At 36.8% G+C, this 14310-nt stretch overlaps 1 protein-coding gene across 1 annotated transcript in view; it reads right to left on the reverse strand.

Annotated features, from left to right (window-relative positions):
• SNF4Agamma (SNF4/AMP-activated protein kinase gamma subunit) overlaps positions 1 to 13676 on the reverse strand; it is a 426140-nt gene extending 412464 nt beyond the window's left edge. The window contains exon 1 of the mRNA XM_071595647.1: positions 13564 to 13676. The gene's annotated coding sequence lies outside the window, so the exon portion shown is untranslated. The remainder of the gene's footprint in view (positions 1 to 13563) is intronic.
• Between the last annotated feature and the right edge of the window lie 634 nt (positions 13677 to 14310).

Consider the following 14310-nt stretch of genomic DNA (forward strand, 5'->3'; position numbering starts at 1 on the left):
GCTGTTCTTCGTACACAGAGGCATATTCTATTGATTTTTGTATATGAGTAATTTACATTAATTTTTCGTACTGCGCAAAAAACAGAGCACTTGGTCTGTCATTTTACTGGGAAATAACTTCTTCCAGTATTTTTGCGCTGCTCCGGCAATCTCGCGTTCAACCTCTTATTTTCTTATTAGGGCGGAGTTATTTAAATTCCGAATTTATTTTGATATGCATTGTTTCAATTAATGAAGAATCATTCATGATAATCTGATAAAATTTGGAGATACAGCAGTCTGCGGTGAGTTTTAAGTGCGATGCCATACCTTAAAGGGACCAAGGTACGAATTAACCTTAAAATTTGGCTGAAATTCGGTGGTTTATATGGGACTGAATAAAATTTAGGCTAAGAGAAATTGAAAATCTCTTTCTTAATAACTTACACGAAACCTAAAATACTTCTTCTGGGCAACCTTAGAGTCTTTTTTTGCCGAGAACGATTAATAATAACAAGAGGGGTGAATAATGCGGCATATTGCGCACCAATGAATCATAATCTAAGGAATTCGGTCATTAAAGAGAGTCCATTTATTTATAATGTTTTCGGGAACGTCTCAGCCTATCTATGATAAAGTGCAAAATTATCTTTCCAACCGTAAATTTTCCTCGAGATAAAGCTCTCTCGTGGGAATTTCTCCACTCAGTCTAAGGGCACCACGCATTCGGGAAAAAGAATTAATAATGTAGGGCTCTGAGGCAGACTCACAAAAACGTATTTTTTTTTATTTCAAGGAGCGAATAACATACACGTACACACTTCCTCTTGTTCAGATAATTTAATTCTGAAAAACAAGCCCGAGGAACCATAATATTTGGATTACTGACGAAACTTAATCAATGACGTCGCAGTTGTCGTACGTAAAATTTTCCCCAACGTTAATTATCCCCAATTTCATGGAGAAGAGCTATTCGGTCACGAACTCGGCATAAATTTTGAGGAAGCACTCGAAACGTTACATTATGGAGTTCCCAGAACGTGAGGGCGGAGAATGTTTCTGAATGGCGTGAATTTTTTTTGGATGGCTAAGTAAACCCAAAATATTTTATGATACATTACTGGTAAATACGGAGAGAAGCTAAAGTTCATAAACCTAAAATCGTCAAAGCTCGTGACAGAAGAGAATATTTTTAAGTGTAGCTCACAATTATACTGAGAAAATTTATATTTTCAACAATTAATAGTGTCAGCAGATGAGCTAGCATACCATCAATTACAGGCATAATGCATTTATGCACAGAGGTGGATAGTTTGTTCCATGCTGACGTTAGGAACGATCATAGGTCAACTAAATGTCCTTAGTAACTTGAAGCAAAGCGTAACCAAAAATGCCATTGAATTTGAAGAATATTAATTTTATTCAAAGCTAGGACCCTAGAATATTTGTGACCTCCATCGGTGACATCACTACTTTAGACGACGGAGTGGACCAATAGATATCATACCTAACACACGTAAAATTATATTTATTGATACCTATATTCTCGTGCGAATTTTTTATTCACTACGTATTCCTCTCAAATATTCGCTATCACAAAAATCAACTAATGTTTCGAGAATCTTAAGGGAATGGCTTCAAATTGAGCAGAATGGACAAAGAGCGCATGTATGAATGGATATATAGTATATGCAACCTTCTGGAGATAGCTGTCGGAAGACCTTAAACTTAAGTATAATTAATAATTATACTTAAAATAAAAATTCGTTAATATCAAGAGTAAAATTCATCCATCAAATTCACTTATTGAAAATCGGATTACATGAAAAATGAAAATGCTTTCTGATTTAGTTTATGATTAACAACATTTTATGATACAATGATTATTTTTCTCCTCGCAATCAACATTTTTAAATATGAGGGCTTACATATTTAAAATAATGACTATCTTACACTAAAATTATGCACTGAAACGACGGATTATTAACTTCTTCGTGGTTTCTAGCAATAATCTGGATGAATGTTCTCGCAGAGGAACACGTTCGGTCTAGGATCATCATCGCCGCTAAGCCTCAGTCACCTCTCTACCCACTAAGACGAAATTGCATTGTGTCCATTGTCCCATGAAAAGAAGAAATCTCCAGAATTTGTATACTATAGTACACAAGTAGTGGTGTACAAGTATATAGTATACTTTTACAAGTATATAGTATGCTTGTGTAAGTATATTGTACAATTGTGCCCCACTTCTCACACCATACGATTTGCAATTCCTAAATTCAAATTATAGTTAACATCGCGTGTTAACATTTCTATATCTTTATCATTTGTTTACCTTTATCATCCACAGTATTCACCATATTTGGCTCCCAGATTGACCCTACATTTTTTTCTCCAAACTTGGTAAAAAATGGCTCGGCGGAAAACGATTCGAACGAGGTCATCGCCAACACAGATACAGTTAAAGGAGATAATGTTTAAATAGAAAAAATATACCCAAACTAAATAGTTTTCTATTTTTTTCTTTTGGACTTATTGAACGACCCTAGTAAGAGAGGAGGGGGTTGATTACAGAGGTGCAGAAAAGCGATTTCGTCTGAATGGAGGGTAGTGGCAACTGGCTTGCAACCAACAACACGTGATCCCAGTGAGAGAGAGAGTGTGAGGGAGAGAGAGGAGGCACTTCCTTCAACATGAGGAGGATAGATATTTTGAGACGTGCGTTGAGTACTTGGCCGAAGACGAATAAAAGACAATCTCGTAAACCTCAGACGGCCAACTGAGGGCACATTGGGCCACCGCTGACAGTTTTGATGCCAAAGAGGGTGATTTTGGTTTATCTGTTCAAAAGAGTATTCATAAAAAAACAACCAAAATGAGGGGAAAAAGCGGGTGACCTCATTACCATATTTACCTGAATAAATGAAGTACCTGCATATATGACGGTTTTTTAACTCCTCGACCTCACATTTTGCATTTCAAAAAAATCTCAAATCAAAAAACCAATCTCAGCTAACCCGGTTGTTTTTAATAAATATGACGGTTCCCCAAGACTTAAGTAAATAGGGTGAAGTTTTATAAAAGTGATGAAGTTTCAATCTTAATATAGTATAAGAGTGGAAAACATGAGTCAACAGGGAAACAGAGGAAAGAAAATCACAAGCTGCTGAAATACTCTTCTACTGGTCAGATAGATAATTTAGTACCCCGCAAGCCACTGCTAGGGTGTGTGATAGGGGGTGAACACACACCAGACTAATTTTGACCCGAATTTAAAGAATTTAATCTGTAATTTAACCTTCGCTCAGTGAGAGGTTCTCAACCTAGCTCCTCTTATATTTTGGATACACTACTAAGTTTATCATAACGATGTTTTACAAATCTAGCTCCTCTACGTTGCACGCGATCCAATTCGGCAATCAATCCAACCGCATGATGATCCCATATTCTAGCAGCATATTTTAAATATGGTCTAACCAGCGAGATATAACATTTCTTTTTGACCTTTTCATCACATTTACCCAGCACTCTTCCAATTAATCCTAATTTTTTGTTGCAGAAAAAGAGATTCAAATCAGAAATGAAAACATTAAATCCTTAAACATACAGATTTAATACCATGCGCTTATGTTAAAAGAATGTATGACAGAGGAATCCAAAAATGTACAATGAAATCCGAACGAGGATATTGTAGAGAAACAGGAAGACCAAGAAAGCAATGGACGTTGGAACAGACAACATACTTAATCCGTGATGAGGATGATCGTGTTGGCTGACATTTCTTTGAAAGCGCTCCGAAAAATCACACATAAAAATGAAGAAAGTGTGACATCATATTGTCAGCCAGTTTTTTCTAATTATGTATTCATGCAATATTCATTCATTGAATGATCGGTCGACTGTATCCCTCCATTTTAATGCACCCTCAAGTCACTTATTATATTCTTTCTTTTTATGTGGACTATACATTTGCCCCCTGGGAGACATTTCGACTCTGCATTACCAACCAGCAGTATTCGCGTGAGGGCTTTCGGCCTTGGCATCATAGTCGTTGACCCGACAAGATGTGAGCGAACATGAAGGTGGAATCCTCGAAGCAAGAATTGCGTCCGAAAGCGTCGAGTAAATGCGGGAGGCCTTATTCGAGTTGACGAACGCATGGCACGCGAGGAAGTCCAGCACGCGAAAGAGAGTGTGGGAGGGAGGAAGGTGGTGCGAGCATAGAGCTTGTAGCTTTAAGGTTTAGGGTGTGATTCAACGCTTACCGGAGAATCGCTCCGTCTTCCAGGCTCTCCCGGACGATTTTATCGTTAAATCCAAATGATTAAAAAAAAGAAACCTTTTAGGTCTTTCACCTACTGGTAGAAGTAAATAGCCTAGATAATACTGCAAGTTTGCGATGAATTTCTGTCGTGGCCAGGGCAACAGATTCTAAATAAATGGTTCAATTGGTGCAAATGGAACAATAGTTCAATACAAAAATGGATCGGAATCGGAAAACTCTTTTTTCCACCTTTATAGTCTATTTTGGAGCATTTGATTTTCCACGCGACCATGACCACGAAACCTGGCAATATTTAGATATAACAACGTGCATTAGCCAATTGAGGGAGCAAAAAGCCTCGATAAAATCTCAAGCAATTTTCTACTGCTCCATCAAATTTTGGCATCGCTGAAAAGCTTCGAACATTCTCTTCCTGTATGATGAATACGCGAATTAGGTAGACAATACATGGCAGCTTCGCGAAATATATTTTTAAACTAACAATGGCGTAGTCTCAGTCAGGGATTATTTAAGATTTTTCTGATTGACCAAAAGCAATCAAACCCACGCACTCATCAATCCTTTTATAATCCAATCTGAGAAGCAGTCAAAATTTTACGAATGTAATCGAATATGGCGATTTTTTAACTTTATGTAAATTTTATATTATTAATTTTTTACGTGACAAAGCAGAGAGACAAATTGAATGCATTTAAATTGAAATCATGTACTAAATAAGCATATTTTTTATTTGAAATGGTATGCATTAAAATACTTTTCTTACCTTCCTTTTTAAACAATGTTCTAAATTGTGAATTTCTTCATGATTATTTATCAAAATCAAGCATTAGGTCAACTATTTCATGGAATAAAATTTAATTTATATTAAAGTAGATTTAAGCTTGTGGCATTGATATTTGTGAAAATAGTAAGTGACTTTTCATGGATCCCTGATTCTTTGTTTAGGTTGCACCATTAGACCAAGCTACGGAAATACCTACGATATAATTAGACAGGTAAACATTCGGAGGAATATATGATTTAAAGTCATTCATTCTACTAAAATGAACATAGAAAACATGTATCAACGTGGTTCGTGATATTTCTACGAATTCCTTCAGTAACAAGTACCGCTCAGGACGGAATTGATTAAAAACCAATCCTAACAGTATCTCAGCATCTACACTACACCTGGGCTCCGGAAAGCCAAAGTCACTCATCATTAAATATTGGGGGCTAAGGTCTAAACGGGTAATCAGAGTATGGCACAATGTACCAGCAGGTTCAAGTACCAATGGCGCCCTTATTCTGTGTCCCACATATGTCAAGTAAATCAATCAATGTTCTCAGTGAGCCCAGAAGATTATTAGTGCGAATTCATGAATATAAAACCGTGTCAATTCCTCTAAAAAATATGCTTGATAGAAAATATTTTTAAATGGAATGAAGCCTGAAAGTTAATAACTGCCGACAAACTATGACACAAGTGACATAGAAACAGCAACGCTGATTTAAGACCATTCATCAATTTTGCTCATCCTAAAAGAAATTGATTCGGTAAATAAGCTCCCACTTTATTCAAAATCAATACATTAAGTCAACTAACAACAAAAAGAAGAAATAATTTAAGGAGAAAAGAATATCAACGTTAGTTAATTATATTTTAAGAAATAATTAAACCGCTACCACATTATAATTTGCACTGGGGGAGACAAACAAGGAATGGTGTGGTGTAAAATGAATTACGAACATACATGTATGAGAGAAGTAAATCTAAAAATCTAAATATTTATTTTCCGCTGCAGATTTTAGGGAACCAGATCCGATATAAGAAAGCATTCTGAATCACTTATGTTCGTTTTTACAAAATGAGTCAAGATTCAATAGAGCCAAATCGAAAAACTAAATTGCATATAATCACCGATTGCGGAGTCCTGTAAATATGATGGGAAATGTATGGGCTTTATTTACAGATAACTAACGAGTTTAATCACCAAATTTAACAAGAAAATAAATAAATGGGAGAAATTCATTTTATTTTCATCAATGAAGAGTAATTTAAAGTTCTCCAACAGTAACCTCTTCTTGAACTTGTTAAACGTCGACTTCCTCTCAAGTGAGCAATATTTATTCATGGATGAATTACTAGTTATGAAGTCACGGAGTATGAGGTCGATATAAATTATAATTGAAATCCTCAATACGCTCACCCAATCCCTGCACTCGTCCATGGAGAGAGAAGATATAACTAGTGTATTTCCATTCCCTAGGGATTTTCATCCTCATCTACTCTCTCGGCTTGCGCTTTCTTTATTCTTTTTCATCTCGGCTCCGAGCTGAGCTATCCATCCTGGCTGAATTCGTAGGATGAAGGAAGAAGGCATGAGATATGAAACAAGAGCTGAGAGGGGGAAAAGACAAGAGAGCAGGAGGGAGCAGGAGGGACGATGAGTGGGAGCAGATGTTGGGTGGAATGGAAAAAGTCAGCCGTGAGCTAATGGACTTATTGCGAAGGAAATTGAGACCACAGTATCCCATCTTCCACTAAACCAACAGATGAAAGACCACAGGATGAAAACGGAAGCGGCAGGGAGCATTGATGGATAGATTGAGTGATTGATCGACCAACGTCTCTGTTAAATGGGAGGTGAGAAAGTCTCCCCCTCCAACTAAAGTAATTCTCTGTCTACAAACGAACCCTTTTCAAAATGCAAGGCAAGAAGAGCATAGGTTAAGATAACGTCTGATCCAATATGAGCGTCTATACGCGAACATTGTCAAGAGATACAAGGGCATCCTTATGCTCATTCTTGTACCTGACGGAAGAATAATGGATGAAGGACGAAAAGGAGATTAGAAATAGATGAAGAACATTTGCGGAGCGTCACAAAAATGTTTAATAAGATATACAAATTATTAAGTGAACATTAATAATTTTATTTTCAAAAGGATGAAATCAATTTCAAGTTTGTACATCACATAACACATTTTTAGTATATATGAAATCTGGCAATATCCCTAACTAAATTATGCTGAGAATCTTAATTCGCCAAAGCATTTAAAAAATTTTTATTTATGTTCACGGTGAAACATATTATAATTCGTCAACTATGTGAAGATTATAATCATTTATACATCTCAGATGTTAGGTCATTATGTAATAGCAATTTTCAGAAATCATGAAACATTAAAAAAAAACATTCAAAGAAAAGCCACTTCGTGAATCAGAAAGCCCGATGCAGAGCAAAGGGCAAAGAGGCGAAGGGTATAGAATGTTTACAAGATAAATACAGTGAGCAAGAAATGACAAAAGAAGCCATCAAGTCCTAGGAAGTCCGAGGAAATCAATTGATCTCGACTTCGCATGTGCATCGATGGAACGCGTGCAACATTGGCTTCGTCTGCCTAATTGCCTCAGTATCTTGCATTCGAAAATTTATTAAATTTTCGTCAGACCATAATCTTTATCCCCAAAAAAATATGGAAAATAATTCCAAAACTGCACTCCATAGGAAATATTTCACAGTGCCACGTTAAGGGTTACTGCATTGCCAGAAGGGTTATTAATTTATTATGCCCACCGAATTGAGGTAGTGAGGAAGTTTTGCTATGGCAGGTCTCTGAAAACCATTATACAATTTTGTAAACCACAAAATTAATTGCATTAAACACGAACTTAAATAAATATTCCAAAACTACTCCCTTAGTCTTTGAGTCATTCTTCCAAACCATCATGTCTAAAATACCTATTCGCTATCTCATTCTCCATTTGCCTACCCTATTCTTCATTTAATAAAACTTCATGCGCAATATAAATGGTTTAATCGTCTCGCTGATAACTACATATACGTGAAGGCTATGGACAACCATACATAAAATAAAAACTTCGTAGTTTCCGCAATTATTTGCCCCGAACTCAGAGAAACGGGTTTGAAACGCTACCCATGATGATGTCACAGGGTAGTGATGATGTGCACATGATCATGCTACATGGCAGTGAAACGCTTTGTGCAGTGTTTTGACCATTAAAAACTAATGGAAACATCAAAGTTTTTAATTATGGATCCCCAACAACTTTCATCATCATTTACTCGAGGCCCTTCTCGTAACGTTTCTCTGCTTTTAAGTTGTAAAGCAAGCACGATAATGGGCATCCACGCATCACTTCCTTGCCTATCACTGTCCATCTTCACTCTCCACCCGCTATGTATAGTTGCAAAGTTTGTGAAACACGAAGGCTTGGAACAAGATGCTTGTACCTCCACTGCGAAAAATTCATTAAATGAATCCATTCATTCCAACGTGTTGGCGTTACGCGTTCTCCTTCCCTTCCTGTAACTGAAATGATCTTCGTTTAATTGGTCTTTACCCTAGGGCTCATTTATTTTCTCCAGAGGGAAGTAGGTTAAGGGTTGTCGACGCTAAACAAAAACCACTCGTTGATTTTCGAGAAAATGTACTCTCTAAGATCCCCAGAACACATCTTGGCCAATTTTCCGATGATGGCCATCCGTGTGTTTATTTTTTGTTAAATTGGTAATTGCTAGAACGACAACTCAAACTACTTATCTGAGAAATACGAAAATAAAAATTGACATTTTTATTTAGAAAATAGCAATTTACACTGAGACTAAAATTGATCAATAGGAAGTGATCTGATTACTGATAGTCATTCTTTTTGTTTTATTTTCCCCGTAAACTTTGCGATCTACAAAAGAATTAAGTTTAAAAGGGGTATAAAAATGTTTTTCCACCAACAGTGCATTTAAGCTTCCCACGCGAATTAATCGTTAAGGAAATATTTTTACTCGATGGAATTTTTATGGAGTGCTCCACGTATCAATTGGGCGTCTGTTTGCAATTTAATATATTGGGCTTACAACCCTATTACGCATAAATTGAAATCTTAAAGGATTTAATGAAAGCTACACGATGATTACAAAATGAGTTTTACATGATTGTGATGAATCAATCAAATCTTAATTGATTCTTTAAATTATTTAGTTTTTAATTTCAAATGATTATTTCCTCTTATGCCTGGATACCATTGCCAAGAATGCACCACCTCAAGCCAGATTTTACAAAAAAGAAGGCAATATTTGGTCAAAAAAGTCTTTTTACTCTGAGAATAAAGCAATAAAGTTGATTTGAATAAAATCGAGACACCCGTCACGGAGCAATCTTGAGTTAAAATGTTCAAGAAAAGATGTACGACAAGAAAAAATTCAGCGAAGAGATACGCTTAACGGATGATTTTGTGAAAGTGAATATCGTCCCAGCCTGAGATCTTTCCAGGAAATTTCAATATCAATCCGAGACCTTTCTTTGAAAAGAGGGAGAGAAAAGAGAAAGAAAGAAGCGCAACTCCCCCAATATCTTGTTTCCAAATATAAGCGTTAAGGCCTTCGTGATGGCAGACATTTGTATGTAGATTCCCGATTAAAGAAATTTCAATTCGTTTATTTGCGTACTTTCTGACGGCAAGGCACGCATGGCTGATATGTTTTACCCGACTATTCGCACGCAAAACCTGATTACTAGCTTTAAATGCCAAATGTGTTGTCTTAATGCGAATATGCACAGCAAACATCTATTTGCACTTTAAAAATCGGAATTGTTAAAAAACATACATAAAGAAATATTATATATATATATATATATATATATATATATATATATATATATATATATATATATATATATATATATATAACCATAAACACAGTAGTCAACCCGAAGGTCGGTTTAGTAGGTGATGGTAGAGTTCACCCAGAACTAAGCCCGACGGCGCGGCGTGTGAAATTCACCCATCAGGGTAAGGGGGGCAGTTCCTTTTCCTATGCCGGTAATGGTATCCCAGGAAGATCTAGTATCCGAAAAAAATCACATATCTTAGGTGAAGCTGCAGCCGCCCAGAGGGGCTTGCCTGGGAATCGAACCCGGGCCCTTAAGTAATCCAAGGCACACACAAACACTCGCATACATTCAAGTATGACAACCCCCCAAACGCAGAAAATATATTCTATATATATATATATATATATATATATATATATATATATATATATATTCTATATATGGATATGAAAAGACTTGAAATACACATTTAGAACGAACACAAGGTTCAGAAGGGAAGGCAGAGGATTGGAAATTCAAAGCATAAAAAAGTTTCCTTGACCAGGACTCGCACCACAGACCTTCCACTTGTCATGCCGATGCTCAAACCATCAAGTTATTTAGAAAGGCATAATTACCACTGAAATTCAGGGTGTTGGATCGTGTGCCCCGAGACCAGAAGTTGCCCTGAGTAATTACCCCGTTAATTGTGACCATCATGATTATTGCATTTTCCGTGACTTTCCTAAAGAACATTTTCAAATTTACATTCTCATTTAACTAGGTTAACCCAATGAGGTGATGAGCCGTCTCTACCAGGCGTGACATCGAAGAACAGACTCATGAGTACACTACTTTCGTTCGCCTCATAACCTTCGATCTTGACATGAATGATAATTATTTCTGCCACCACCACTGTTCTACGGGCCATCGGAACGCTCAATCTCTTTCACAACGATTTATTCCATTTGGGGGGCATCATTCAACTCTCCAATTTCTAACATTACTCTCTCTTGGTCTTTATAAAGGAAACTTCCCAGGCAATTATTTTTGTTGAATTAATAGGTTTTACTACTAGTATCTCGAACACAATGATATCCTCCCCGGAAAAATACTAGTTTAACGCCCTTAACATAATATGATACCCTTTAGAAAACGAAATTGGTAACACATGCACAAAGATTTAATATGCCAAATTTCTGATCTGGAAAAAACTTTTTAACATATGAGGACCAAAGTCATACCTTAAAAACCACATTTAAAATGATAGGCGAATAAACATTTTAAGGCACATTTCACTTCTGTTTAAGAGTACTACAGATGCGTCACCTTACTGATGAATTTTACTCGTCTAAGAGACAAACAGTAATCTTGCGGGAAAATCTTACTCAATTGATAGCACAAATATGATAAAGTTTGCACTGAAAAAATTGTTTTGTGCCGGAATTCCAATCCAACGTATAGCACACACTCATTCATAAGTACCAAAGAGACAGATAATATTTTCAGGAATCACGGAAATAGTTATTAAATAAAATGTCGATGGTCGCAGAAACAATCCACATGGTGCGTAATTCAAGCCAAACGGGAATTTACATTCGCGGCCATTTATTTGATTCCCACACACACCATGGAATTTTTATTATGGCATTAGAAAAATCACACATTTGTATTTTCAATTAAATAATGGTTAAAGGAAATCTAATATTGTGACTCTTAAAATTTCGAGTCCAGCTTATTCATGAATACTACTTTACATTTATAACATTAACTACCTCAAATGACGAACATGAATATCTCAGTCATAACATACAAGTATGTAACATACTTGTACATACACACATACTCACTCACATATTCAAAATTTAACAACTCCTTCGCCACCTCATAGCGAGCTAAAATATGTATAGTAACTTTTGTTTCATATGTGATTCTCTATTATAATTAACTGTCCAATTATTTTTAATTTTCGAATGATTGCGGAAAGTGACAAGCCCACCATGCCTGTTGGCATCGTCCAACACCAATTTGACCTTCACCAGCAGCCAGAGAAAAAAATCATGAGTGGGATGAACGAACAAGCTACTTCAGATTTTGGTCGATCGTTTGGAAAAATATCATCACCTCCAGGCCCATTTTCTTTGGGGGTGGTTGATTAATGGTTCCATCGCTTTGACTTGATTTTCTCCAGTCAACCTCAACGGAAACACCAGAAATTACGACAACCTTTGGATTTCTGCTTTGTTGCGTTAGTCAACAACAATTGAAGTGAAACATGAACCAACAAAACGTCACTGATATGAAAATATACCATATTCATCCCCGACATACTATTATTATAATATATATAATATATTAGTATTAAACACGGGCACTAATCGAGAAAAATACGAGTTTATCATCACGGCAAAAATTTTACAACAATAATATTTCGCGATTCCTTAGCGATAAAATTCCATTCATGATTGCCAGCTGTCGTTTTAAAACATACTAGGGCGAGAGGGAGCAATCCAAATATAAAGGAAACCACCGTCGCTAAGTGGTCCTCGACTGACAGAGAAAGTGAGCGCAGCCGGCCGAATGAATTACCCCCCTTGCACCAACTGCAAGGAGGGGTAAGATGCCTGCCTACCTGGAGAGGCAGGGCGGCTGCAAGAGTGCACTACACTTGGCGTCCCGGTTGTGGGGTATCCATCCCACCCCTTCTCTCTAAACCCTCCCCCGACACCGTAGGGCGAGAGGGAGGGAGCAATCGAAACGTCGGGCTAAAAATCAGCTGGGTGTCGTCTAGAGGTTGTGAGGTTCCAACTACCGAATGTTGAACCCAACCAAGGGGGTGTGAAAAGGGTGGAGCAGTAGCCACGACAACATTTTCTTTGCAGCACCTCATTGGGAAAAGCATGCAAGGAAAATAGATTGCTCGAGAGTATATTTCCTCATCTTCCAACCCGGTCAATTTTGGAGGGAAAAGACAAGAGGACGGCGCAATATGCGCGATGCAGATATTAACTGATGCTTGACTGCTCGATATTAAATAGGCTCATTGCGATACTGAATGAGATTCTCCAGGACACATAAAATACGGGATTCAATTTGAGAAATAACAAATCATTGTGAGAAACGAGAGTTTTAAAAAAGCCGACTCCTCGATGGTACACAGCAATAAGAACGCCAGTGTAAACGTTGAGGGAATTTCGAAGATATTTATCGCGAGTAACTCTGCTAATTTCCCTAAAAGCAACGTGTTTCCTGTTTTGCATGTCGATTTCAAAGTGATCCTGAATAACATCACTTCATGTGAAGTAATTTAAACGAAGGAGCTCATCACTAGAATTAATAAATGTCATAAAAATTCATTTGCGATGTGCGTTGCATGTTTTAAATTTATTTTTAAATATCGAAGTAAATAATTTCCATGAAATTATTTGGAAAATGTCCCTGCTGGTTTCATTTTTAGACACGAAAAACTGCTGTATGTAATGTCCGCATTTTTACGGAAAAAAAGCTTGCACCATTCAATATTTTCAATTGTTTATTGAAAAAATCAAAGACGGTTTCACATTTTCCACGTGAAATAATTCTGACGCTCACGACATGCGTGTTGGCACGAACACAGCTAGGGAAGATGCGCGAAAAAATCACAGCTGACTTGGGAGAGCCAAAATAAATGTTAATGCTTGGAAAATATATCCACAATGGCCTACCTTGGTGCTGTGGAGGTGAGCTGCATGGCAAGGGCGAATATTGATGAATGTAATTACTTCACTTTGTTCCAGCAATGGAGACTCAGATAAAAATTCAAAAGGCAATCTTTAAAGCCCACTTCCGGTTTTATTGCGAACTGGGATTAGAGGAATACATGTATGCCGTCTCTGTATTACGTTGCTCAACTGTTTCCCTGAACTTCTTGATGTCGGCAACCTGCGTTGTCGTCGCATCTCGGCATCGATTTTCTGGAAATGTAGTGTGAGAGGAGAAGTTATGAAAAACTGACCTAGGGGAATGCCATGAATAAAAAAATTCTCTTCATAAATTAAACATTGCATTTATATAGGGATTAATGCTACCAGCATATCGTCTTCTCGTGTCGCCCACAGAAATACAAAGTTCTCCCATTGAAGCAGCTATTCTTTACCAACCCCTTTCAAAAGCTCAAATTCACTGTTTAAATGATAATAACGGCCACATTAAGACAAGTGGAGTTATACTTGGTATTTTTTTCCACTATTAATGGAGAGAATACATATTTAAATCATGGAGGCACCAAGGAACTGACTTACTATATATGTAGGTGTCAATTCTAAGCCTAAAAATTGCCTACTTCCTTAACCAAAATTATGCAATGAAGAAATGGATTGACTGTACATTCATTTTTGAAAAATCTCATCAACTATTTTGATTAGAATTAATGACTTAATTCTTTATTTATTCGCTGTAAATGTAATTGGCAC

Source organism: Hetaerina americana, unplaced genomic scaffold, assembly GCF_022747635.1.
Source record: "Hetaerina americana unplaced genomic scaffold, ioHetAmer1.1.p SCAF_7, whole genome shotgun sequence".
Lineage (NCBI taxonomy): Eukaryota > Metazoa > Arthropoda > Insecta > Odonata > Calopterygidae > Hetaerina > Hetaerina americana.